Source organism: Cuculus canorus, chromosome 3 (assembly GCF_017976375.1).
Source record: "Cuculus canorus isolate bCucCan1 chromosome 3, bCucCan1.pri, whole genome shotgun sequence".
Lineage (NCBI taxonomy): Eukaryota > Metazoa > Chordata > Aves > Cuculiformes > Cuculidae > Cuculus > Cuculus canorus.
Genome location: NC_071403.1, coordinates 99699654 through 99711824, shown reverse-complemented (window position 1 = coordinate 99711824; position 12171 = coordinate 99699654).

Sequence of the window (12171 nt, the reverse complement as noted above, 5' to 3'; positions counted from 1 at the left end):
GTCATGGTCTCCTCTGCCTAAAGCAGTCTGAGCAGTACCGAGTAATTTAACTAGGGACAGCAAGAATGAGGTGTTAACAGCTTGTGGCCCAAAAGCAACAAGATTAACTGAAATGAAAAGATACAAAGGCTGTTGTGCTTCCTTTCTCACAGCTCAGGAAAACAAAACCCCCCAAACTAACCCAACCCAGCTAACTGGTAAGCAGTTAACAAAGATAAGGTGCATACCAATCCTGCAATTCATGGCATGTGGCAGGTTGCTACACCCAGGGCTGTCCCTGGGTCAGGACAAGATAGCTCTGCACAGCCACAAACAACACTCAAAGAAAAACCCACTGTCCACTATTAAAATTCCTTCTATTTTACAAAAAAGGAAAAAAAAGTTTTAAAGAAAGCAATGTTTACCCTTCTCCCTCTTTCTCCACTTTCTTCTCCTCTAGCCAGGAAAAAGCATTGCCCAAAGTCTGCAGAAGAATGCACACATTTACAGATCTGCGCATTCTAAGCCCCAGCAGCCCTGAAGTCAGCAACCTCACATCCCCCAAGACAGCCCCTCCAGCCAGTGCCCTCTGCCCAGGCACACCGAAGCAAACACAAAGTAATATACATTTGCCAAGGAACTGCCTTATCCCATGTAAAAGCAAACACCTGCCTGCAACCAGAGTCAGGGAAACTTCCATGGGCAACTACAGTGGACGAAAAGTTGGGTTTGGCCTCAAAAAAACTATTGTTTGCCCAAAAGCAGGAAAATACTATATAAATTAATGACTAGAAAAAAATCCAGCACGCAGTTTGTAAATGGTTAAATAATGTGTTGTAAACTTCTTCAGTAGCTGAACTAAGAAGTCTCTTTCTCTCACAGTTCCAATCCTTTCATTCCCCTTCCTCACAGCAGTGTCTGGCAGCACCCTCAGCCTGTGCAAAGTGAGGCAGTTGCTGGAGCATTTGAAGTGACGGCAGGAGTTTCCGTGCCCGTAATTCAGTACAGCTGGGAAATTCAGAAGCGGGAAAACATTTGCAACAATCTCCCGTCTACTGACTCTACAGTCTTAATATCATCATATCACTGAGTTGTAAAACTTTCCAGGGAGCCGCGCTACACTTGGGGCGTAAGGTTGTACTCAGTATCTGGTTTGAACGAGTCGGTCTTCATTTCCCGTATGCTTCATTAATCATTTCTATAACTCCAAAAGCTTCCCCACCCCATATTTCCATTGTTTTATTCCAATTGTTTTATTTCAATGATACCATTTCAGATTAAAATAGGAAATGTGTAAATACAGAAAAATTTTAGATTGCATCATGTACACCTCAAGATCTTCGTACTCCCCGCCTTGTATTTTCCCTAAACTCAAAGTTTAAGTATTTCCATGGCTTTCTGCACTACCCAAGAGCTCTTCTGAAAACCTAAACATGGCAGAAAGCAAAGTGAGTTTGAGGCAAGAGCAAAGGACAACTGAAATGCAGCTGCCTGCTGTGTATGTGCGGGTCAGCTGAGCCATCGGGGCTCAAGATGGTGGGGAGCACAGAGACAGCTCAGTGCTGGGGTTGGGAAAGTTCCAGCACCCTGAATTCGGGGTTGCTGGGTTTTGTTTGTCTGAATTTTTTCGGTTGGTTGTTTTGCACTTTTTGGGTTTTGTGGTTTGTTTTGTTGGTTTGTTGGGCTTTTTTTCGTAGACCATAAGCATGTTTCTAAGATACAGGGTTGCCACAATACAGAATCAGAGTTGAGAATACAGATTTTTATATATATATATATAGGTGTATATAAATATATATATAAAATATATATTCTGTGCCTTTGTTTTTATGCTTATGTACACACCCATACACCCCAGCAATGTCTCCAACCTTCCCAAAAATCTCATCACTCACCACAAGAACAAAGAAAGATCTCCTAGATCACAGATGTTGTGTAAAACCAGCTCCTGCAAGGTAAGGCTTGGACCCTGCAGCAATATTGAGAGAGGCAAGTAGTATGTAAAAAAAAAAACAAGATGAAGTAGGACATTCACTGAAAAACGTCAATTAGGAGTAACACTGACAAGCAAATTGTACAGTGGTTATACAGGAAACAGGGTTGCTTTGTTTTGCCTGTTTATTTTTGAAATGCATTCCCAGACACAGCATTGCATCCAACATAGCCAACCACAGAATCATATAATCACTAGGCTGGAAAAGACCTCTTAGATTATCAAGTCTAACCAGTCCTATCAGCATCCTGCTCATTCCCAGTCTTTCCTACCAGGCTAACAGGAACCAGGAATGACTCCCTTGTATTTGAAGAAAATACAAAGGATGTATTCATCTAGAAGACAACTGCATAACAAGACAGCAAATCATTAACATTTTATCAGATTTTAGTGCTTCTTTTTCCTTTCTAACATAAAGTCTGACACATGAACCCGCAGAGCCAAGGCCAGCCAAGCTGAAAGTTTGCTTGGTACCACGTCAGGACTGTCACACAGAACTTGACAAAAGTCATGGTCAGCATCTCTTTTGAAGAAGGCAGAGTTTGAGGGTCCTTGTATTTATCACTTTGCAGCATGGGCATACAACAAGAGAAGGTGGGTGTCAGAGCATTTACATACTCCAGATGCGTATCAGCACTTCAGCAAGGTCCAGAAAGCATCTTTGGCACATCACTGGGACACAGACAGGTAACTTATCACAATAGCTGCTCTATGAGCAATACCATATGACCACTCAAGATGCAGTTTTGTGTATAATTCACCAGCATCTAATTGCTAATTTAATCAGCTCTTATTCCTTACTGCTAGTTTCTGCCTTGGATTGCCGTAAGCCTTGTGCCAGCATGAAATCTGCAGAGCATGAGGGACCTAACCCCACTTCATTCAAGTACTACATTGCTACGACCCAAACCCTGTTGAAATCTTGGTTCCAAGAACATATTCCAGCACCCACCCCCTTTTCTTCAAGCCAGTAAGCTTCATGAGGTTTAATGCCTGCATGGGCATGAGTGCTTGATCTTAAGATACAGGGATGTTACCCTTCGTGTTCATACTTCTTACTTCATACAACTGCTAAAGACTAATTCAGTATTTTGGTAGCCAGAAGCTGCCACTGCTCTCTGTACACACAGTCGGGAAACCATCACTTTCTCATTAATGGTTGGACTCGATGATCCAGTGGGTCCTTTCCAACCTAGTGATTCTACAATTCTATGATTATTAGAACATCTTCCAGGAGTGCAACAGCCAAGGCCTGCTCTGTGAACCTTGCCACATGGGAACAGTGTCTTGAAAAGAGCTGCTCTTGTCCTAATGTAATCCCTAAGTAACATTAAAGGCTTATTTGTACCTTAAGTAGGACAGATCGTGTCTAAATTGCCAAGAGTCTGGCTGAAAAGCGGAGGATTATGCTGCTGTGGCAGATAAACACCGCGTGCACAAAACAAAGACTGTGTACAGATGAGCCCATGCACCTCAGCCTTCCTCTTGTGGCTACAGGTCATGCAAAGATGCAGGGACACACTCAATTATTTTAAGGTTAACATAGAATATAAACTATCCTGGAAACAACCAGGTCACTGTCTTGGCGAACATATGGTTTTTACATCCAGACTGACTGTGCTTAGAGCCAGACTTCAGTCGTATTTCAGATCAACTCCATGTTTCTATGTAAGAAGAGCTGCTGCACAAGCAGGTACCAGTGGAGCACAGGTATGCTTTGTCTGGACATCTGGACCTTGAGTACTAAAAATTCTTCTATAAACCTGGAGGGAAAAGTACAGCCAAGAAGCTTAAAATAGAATCTCGACAATCAGCTACCACAGACCGTGGAGAACAAGCCCAAGAATCTGGTACCTCCTCCTATATGTTTTTCCTCATAGACTAAAAATAAAACCACACAGATATTTTGTTTTTCTTACAGACCTAATTTCTTTTTTCTCATCCTGAGGAGCTGCTCATCTTAAAATTATTTGATAAGGGAAGCTGCTAACTTCATCTTAAGAGAGGCAGATCACCAGTTCCCACTGAGCTTTAACTTTTTCCCTTTAAAATATGTTTCATGTATGCAGGCATTATACTTCTGGCTTGCTCTCAAGCAATTCTGAAATGATTCTTTCCTGAGCAATTTCATAGTTTAGCGGGAGTAACTATCCAATGCAACTGTGTTAGCAGAAACCACTGAAAACCATTAAACAGTAAAGGAAACACTTCATATTCTGTGCCAGTTGTTCTGTTTACCTCAGGGTTAGATAGAAAAACAAAATCAGCCAATATGTGGGCAGTAATAGCTGCTATCTCCTCACAGATTGCCATGGTTATTTCTATAAAATGGAGGGATTAATTTCCACAAGTATTTCTTATATATAATTATTTAGATGCATGGGCTGACTAAGTAGTCTGCTCTTTGACGCTATACAAATGCCAAGTAGCTTTCCAGTTACTTGGTACCATTCGATACCATACAGATCACAAACAATACAGAGGGGTGATTAAGCACCCTAACGAGCTAAGTGTAGGAAGATGTTTATTGTTGAAAAGTTCTCTTGCTTAATGCTTTTTCATTAAATGGTTTGTTACCAATGGAACTGGTCTAACATAATGGACTGTACCTCTAAATACGAACTCATTATTTACAGAGTCAGGGCCATGTAAAGAGACAAACACTATGGTTGTCAGTTTTTCCTCAATGCCTCCCACGAGACTGATGGATAATAAGACCTTTAAAGCTACATTTCATTCAGCACTCCTCCCTTGACACAGAGGGCAGATGTCAAATGAAAGGCGCTATCAAGGAATGAGTTTCCTGATGCTGTATTTTTCACCCTGGGCATCTCGGACCATGCATGAAGTTTTTGCCATCAGCCTGAAGTTCTAGAGGGTGGCAAAATGTAATCACATGGGGAGCTGAGAAATGGTTTGGTGGGTTTTTTTTTGGGGGGGGTTTATTTTATTTTTAAAATGCTCTTAGGCCACTAATGGACTATGCAATTAAAGGTTAATGGCATTATAAACACTGTGATTACCTACTGCTTCGTTCACGTGATGTCTCAGGGGAAGGAGGCACCTCGACCCTGCCCCTCATGGGTGATCAGCATGGCTGGCTTCTCCCACTATTCTTAATAAAAACAATTATCCTCTAACACCTGCTGTTAGCATAGCTGCAGGAATAGTAGAATGCAGAGGTGACTCCTCCCCAATGCCCTGGCCTACAGAGGGTCAAATGCTCTATTGTCATGCTGGGAGACCTTATAGTGACCTTCCAGTACCTGAAGGGGCCTACAAGAGGGCTGGGGAGGGATATTTTACAAGGGCATGTAGTGATAGGACTAAGAGGAATGGCTATAAATTGGAGAGGGGCAGATATAAACTCGTCATAAGGAGGAATTTCTTCATGAAGAGAGTGATGAGGCACTGGCACAGGTTGCCCAGGGAAGCTGTGGCTGCCCCATCCCTGGAGATGTTTAAAGCCAGGTTGGATGGGGCCTTCGGCAGTCTGATCCAGTGGGAGGTGTTCCCTGCCCATGGCAGCGGGGGTAGAGCTAGATGAACTTTAAGGTCCCTTCCAACCCAAACTATTCTATGATTCTATGCATCCACAGAAAAATGTACTTTAAACTCCAGGTCTGCTGCGTCTCCAGGAGGCACACACATAACTGCACCCTTCTCAGTTTATGCTCTTATTATTCTTCCCTTTACAGCATTCATCCATCACACTTTCTGTCCTAGAGGATGAAAATTCCCAGAGAATACTCTAGACTAGTCCTTAAAACTTTTGCCAGTGTGAGAACCCAGACCTCGATTTTACCCATGCACAAGCAGGAGATGCTCAGCATAGTATTAAACCCTGAAAGACTGTTGCTGAAGTTTTTGATGGCCATAAACTCAAGAGTGGGCACTACTGAAAGATCTCTGAAATGGGAAATTCATGGTACAGACAGCACAGCTAAGCAGCCCAAAAGGAAGCCAAGCAGAAGCTCAAAAGTAAAATGGCATTGCACTGCATCACCACCACATCCATCCTTTGGGTAACCAAACGACAGTAGCCCATAGCAAGCTACATCAATCCTTGCTACAACTTATCTGAGATATCAACTATTTAGGTTCACTGAAGAGCAACAGAGGAGCAAGTTTTGGTCTGTTGAGCACTTCCTCATGTGGAAGAATGAAAGGATTTTCAGGGAGAAGATGTCAGGCAAGGAGTACTGTGTTCTGCCCCTGACTCTAAAGGCTGACGCTACATGTTCACTATTGCCATACTACACAAACTTTTCACAGAGCCTCAGTTTTGCCATCTGCAGGAATTACACACAGAATCACACAGTTACATACAGCACTACACTCTGCCTCACTAGAGCTTAGAAAAAGGAGTTTAATCCTTTTTTTGTCTCTACCAGTGCACCTATACAGGCTTGCTGCAATTAATTTGCTTCTTCCCCCCACGTATACCAAATTGGTGGCAGGCATTTCATTATCAAACCTACTCAGGTTGTGCTCCCTTCAAATAATTCCCAGCTGAAAGAGCTCAGTTTAGATCAGAAATCTCCAGTTTATGTACAGAAAGGTTTACCCTGTCATACTGAACTGCGTCCCAAGGCTTTTACAATGGCTGTTTCTGACCAACAGTTCATTGACTCCACATCAGACCATAACAGTCCAGCAACAGGAACATGACAGTGTTTGTAAAACCAATGTGAACATTGGGCGTGAAAACAAAGAAGTAAAAGTACACATATTAGTAAAACAAACAAGGAAAATAACTTTTCTCCAACTGAGCTGGACTGACCTAGTATGCTGTGCAGCAAGAGCTGGCATATGCAAGGTTCTATATTCAAGGAAGTTGCTCTCTGGTCAGTACAAACCAGACCTCAGCATCGAAGAAACATTTCACAACTACACAAAGCCATTTCCAAAGATCTTAAGAATTTAACCTTAAATTCCACATTAACCTGAAAATCACAGAATGGTTTGGGTCAGAAGGGACCTTAAAGATCATCCAGTTCCTACCTCCCTGCCATAGGCAGGGACACCTTCCACTAGGTCAGGTTGCTCCCAGCTTCATCCAACCTGGTCTTGAACACCTCCAGGGATGGGGCATCCACGACTTCTCTGGGCATATATAAAAAAATACAAAGACTAAAATTGAAAACAATCCTTACTTTCCATAAGTTAGAAGAATTGCTAAACCGCCCCCCCAAGTTTTATGTATTACCTTCTAAACAAATTGCCCTACAAACCTCTCCACGGTCCCTTCTTCAGCCACGTAGCACAACTTCCTTTCAGTTCTTACACAGGCAGGGCATGCTGCTTTCCTTTTACACAGGACCACAGCACATTCACATCGTGCTCAGAGCCTCACTCTCTTCCTTCTTGCTCCCACACATCAGACATCAATCCCAGTTCCTGTACTATCTCACAGCTGCTCTACGTCTACCTTCTATGCACGTATACAGCACCTCTCAAATTGCACATTTACGATATACAAGTCCAAAACCAAAAGGAATACAAGAAGCACACTTTCCATCACCACCAGAAAAACACTGTCAATGCACTCAGTACATAAGCAAGCAGTGCTCACAGGCTAAGAAGGTTGACCAACTGCTGTCTGAAAAGCACTGCTGCCCAAAATATGAATATATTACCCAGTGAGCAATAAACCAATAACTACATCACTGAGAGAGACATTTTCTCAGGTTTGTGCAAATCCCGGGTGCTTGCGGGTTTTCTTCAAATCAAAGCAAGGGGTTTGTTGCCTTCATTTATACACAAACTTACATTATTCATCATACATTTAATGACAAATTTACATGTAATTATAATAAATGCCAAATTCATTCCTTGCATCTTCTGGGCATGCTCCAAGGGCATCTTTAGAGATACCTGGTGGTCATCACCCCAAACATTACCTGCCAAGTTCACTAATTGGTCAACTCCTCCTAATTATCTCTAAATGGTTGGCTTGGAATTTCTTAATTTAATTAAGTTCCCAGCTTGCCATTCAAAAATCATTTCAGTATCATTTAATGATACAGCTGAACAAACTTTAGTTCCATACCACAAAAATTACAAAAGATAATCATTAAACTGGGACTCATATTGTGTAAGTCTCCCATCTGTCTAATGATCCTAAGATATTTTTAAGATATTAAAAATACCACAGGCTTTTACCAACAGAACAGCACTAGACAGCAGCGCACACACACACAAAAAATTTCCAAGAGGCTTCTCCTATGCTATCCATATCTTCTAGGGTTTTATTGCTGTTAAAAACTGTTCAGTTCATTTAAGGAAATTCTTGCAATGTAGAGACAGTCACTAGCCATATTTAATTTTCTTTATTAAGTTCTTCAGGGTTAATTTTTGGGCTTATTTTTCTTAATTATACCATTTCTACATATGTACTAAACATACGCAGAATTTGCTATGCTTTGCATGGGAGGATTATTTTGTAGAGAAGAAACGGCATAAGAAGGAATAAAACTCAGTGCAGATTCCCATTTGCACAGATAAGAATCCAATTCTTCCCACATCTGTCTTCCTTTACAAACAGCACACTTCCCACTAAATGACTCAGCCCACACCAGACAACTCAGCCATCCTGTCTCTCTATATAAAGCTAATTATAGTGCAAGACACACCACTGGATGGGATTCCACTTCAGCAAGGCAAAACTGATTCCAGTGTTGTAATGCCAGAACTGTAATCCTCTATAGCTTTCCAACACCATTACAGATACTACTGCCACAGGAAGGAAAAGAACACCAAAATACTGGACTTCCTTACTTTTAAGGTATTTCTCCTCTCACTGCTTTTGAAAAGGAGGAGTAAGGCACCAGTCCTGATTAACAGGTGGGGAATAGAAGCCCAGAAGCCAGAATCATTCATGGAAATGTTCCTAAGTTTCAGTTTAAAAACTGATTGCATTTTCCCTGGACAATTGTACTTACTTAGCTCAAGCCGTATTGACTACCTCCCAACCCCTACTTTTTAATTTGGAACTGTCTCAAGAATTTTTCACTTAACATTTCCTATAGCAAAGTTCCTGTGAGATGAGTCTGCCTCTTCCTATGCTGGCTTAAAGGGACTTCTGAAACAAATAAACAAATGTAGTCAAAGTAGGTTTTGTCAAGGGCAGGCTCTGGTGTTTGGCTTTTGTGCGTGTGTGGTTTTAAATTATTGTTAGTGCCAGTTTTCCTACAGTGAAAGGAATTTCAGTTAGGTCTTCACCACGGTATATAGCATTTAGGATTATGAACTGTACTATAAGCCATTCCCTTGAAGTGAAACTAAGAAGCTTTTATCTGACAACAGAGCAGTAACATTATATGCCATGTGAATGCATAAGCACTCCTACCAGTTTGTACAGTTATTTCAGAATCACGTGGCATTCAAGGATCCAGTTACCAGGATGAAAGCAGTTTAGCGAAAGGTGAAAATAGCATCACTTGCAGCGAATACCAGGGGTTTCCATTTTGAACTTAATGAATCTACTGAATTGTGTGGGCTCTTCAGGTGTCGTATCTCACATTATGCATCGGCATAAAATGTTTTCAGGCCCCTACCTCATCTATACTAGTGCACCAAAAAAACCCCATAATCCTACATTCATCCAGTTTTCATATAGTGCATTTAAATTCCCTGCACCCCTCTCACTCAAATAGTAGAGTGACAACTACTACACATACTCATTCTGTGCCCCAGGCCTGAGGAAAATTAAAGCAAACATCTTTCATCATATAGAATCACAGAAACATTTAAGTTAGAAAAGATCTTTAGGATCATCAATGCATTCTCCCATAGTTAACATGGTTTTAGTTCTGCGATGCACTGTAGTTCTTACTACCAATACAATAAGACTCTAACACACTCTGAACAAAACTAGTTTGCATTTCAAAGATAGATCTTCCAAATATTTCAGCTGAATGTAAAGACATACAACATCTTTAAGTCAGTGATAATACAATACCTGTTTTGTACATTTTTTCCTCCTTTTCCTTAGTTTAATCCCAAACCTTTTACTTAATGCAGTTCAGAGCTACTAAGAGGCTACTAAGACCAAATCAGAAGTTCCATTTATGACATATAGTTTTTGTTTTCTTTTCATTCAGTTCATAGAAGCAGCACGCGAAATCCAATAACTGCATACAAAAAAGGTTGCGGCAAATACTCACAGGCTTGGATCTCTGCATTTTTCCCCTCTAGTAAGTTGAGTGGGAAATTACATGCAGCAATTGTAATCCCTGAAGCAACAGGATGGAACTTGCTAAATGTTTTTAAGGTAAGGATGAGTAGGAAAAAAGAGATGAATGCAAAGTGTATTTCACCATTTTAAAATTTGTCACCCAGTACAATGAAAAAATGGTGTCATAGAATAGTTTGGGTTGGAAGCAACCTTAAAGATCATCAAGTTCCAACTCCCCTGCCATGGGCAGGGACACCTCCCACCAGACCAGGCTGCCCAAGGCCCCATCCAACCTGGCCTTGAACACCTCCAGGGATCCGGCAGCCACAGCTTCCCTGGGCAACCTGTGCCAGTGCCTCACCACTCTCATCATGAAGAGATTCCTCCTTATGTCTAATATAAATCTGCCCCTCTCCAGTTTATACCCATTCCCCCTCGTCCTATCCCTACAAGCCTTTGTAAACAGTCCCTCCCCAGCTTTCCTGTAGCACCTTTAGGTACTGGAAGGTCGCTATAAGGTCTCCTCGGAGCCTTCTCTTCTCGAGGCTGAAGAGCCGCAGCTCTCGGAGCCTGTCCTCATATGGGAGGTGCTCCAGACCTCCACTCATCTTTGTAGCCCTCTCCTGGATGTGCTACCAACAGCTCCATATCCTTCTCATAAAAAAAGGTGTCCATGACTAAAAGTAGAGACTGAGTTGTGGATATAAAGCACTGCACTTCTAATCACCTTGCATACTGTTTGCATTAGCAGAGTATTTCCTGTAACTATAGCCTACCACCTTAAATGCAGATTTAGGAGAGCTGGAAGAAATATTGGTTTGATTTCACCCATTCTCTGCTCCCAAAACTGATTAAAACACTAGAACAAACACATCTGCTTTACATACCCAGGCCAAAATCCTTATTGCACTGTTAAAACTTAGATGTGTTTATAAACTGAAGACGACCACTGGATAAAGGATTAAATATATATATATATATATATATATCTATCTATCTCAGAGTGCGTTTCTCCTAGAAACAACAAATTAAACACTGTAGATTATTAGTTGAAGATTAAGCAGACATCCATCTACTTGTATGCGAGTAACGTGCCAAAACAGAAAAAATATTCATAGAATGAACTCGATATCGACAGCATTAAGAAGTTTTCTTACAAAAATCATGGAAGATATATTTATACAATTAGACTTTTAACATGTATGCCATTTACTTCGAAGTTTCCAACTAACTTCTAAATGTAGGATATTTACCAAAGTACATATTCATATCCCAAAAAATGTAGCTACATCAGTGCAGAGAGCTGCCAGAAAGGTATTTTCACCACAGCTTCTCTTTCAGCACATTTTTTTAAAAGACAATGCATATTTCTCTAGGATAAATCAATATTATTCCAAAGAATATAACATATTCAGCTGGTTTTGGATACCCTTTTTAAGTTCTGGACACTGACTCCTGAAAGTTGTGTTTTACCTCACAAGTCATAGAATTTTCATTCTATGAATTTCTGTCCAATTTTTTTTGCTTAACCTTTAAAGCTCTTTCAAAGTGATAAAAGCAAATCCCATTTAGTCATTTTCTGATATAACTTTGCATAGAAGTTCTCTGAAAAAAATACCTGTTTGAAATCATCCCATAGCTACCCAATAGAATCCAGAGGCCACCTGACAAAGGCCAGAAAAATCAGTATTTCTGTATTTATAGATCAGATGAACTTCCAAAGCTGTCATGAGGGGACTTAAAAACTGGATTGCTTCCAGCTTTTTAAAGGTCAAAGGCAGGGTCCTTACAACATCAAACGCTACAACAACATATACTCAGCTTCCCCACAACTCACCTTAAAGTCCAAAAGACTGAGAAAGCGAAAAACAGGGTAACAAGCTTTTCCAAAACAGACTTAACATAACAGGCAAGGAAAATTGATTTCCAACAATGCTGTTTCAGTTAGTTGCCACAAGCATTCAGAATACATCTTCTTACTACAGTGTTTTTCTTCCTTCACTAGGAATGGCAACTGCTT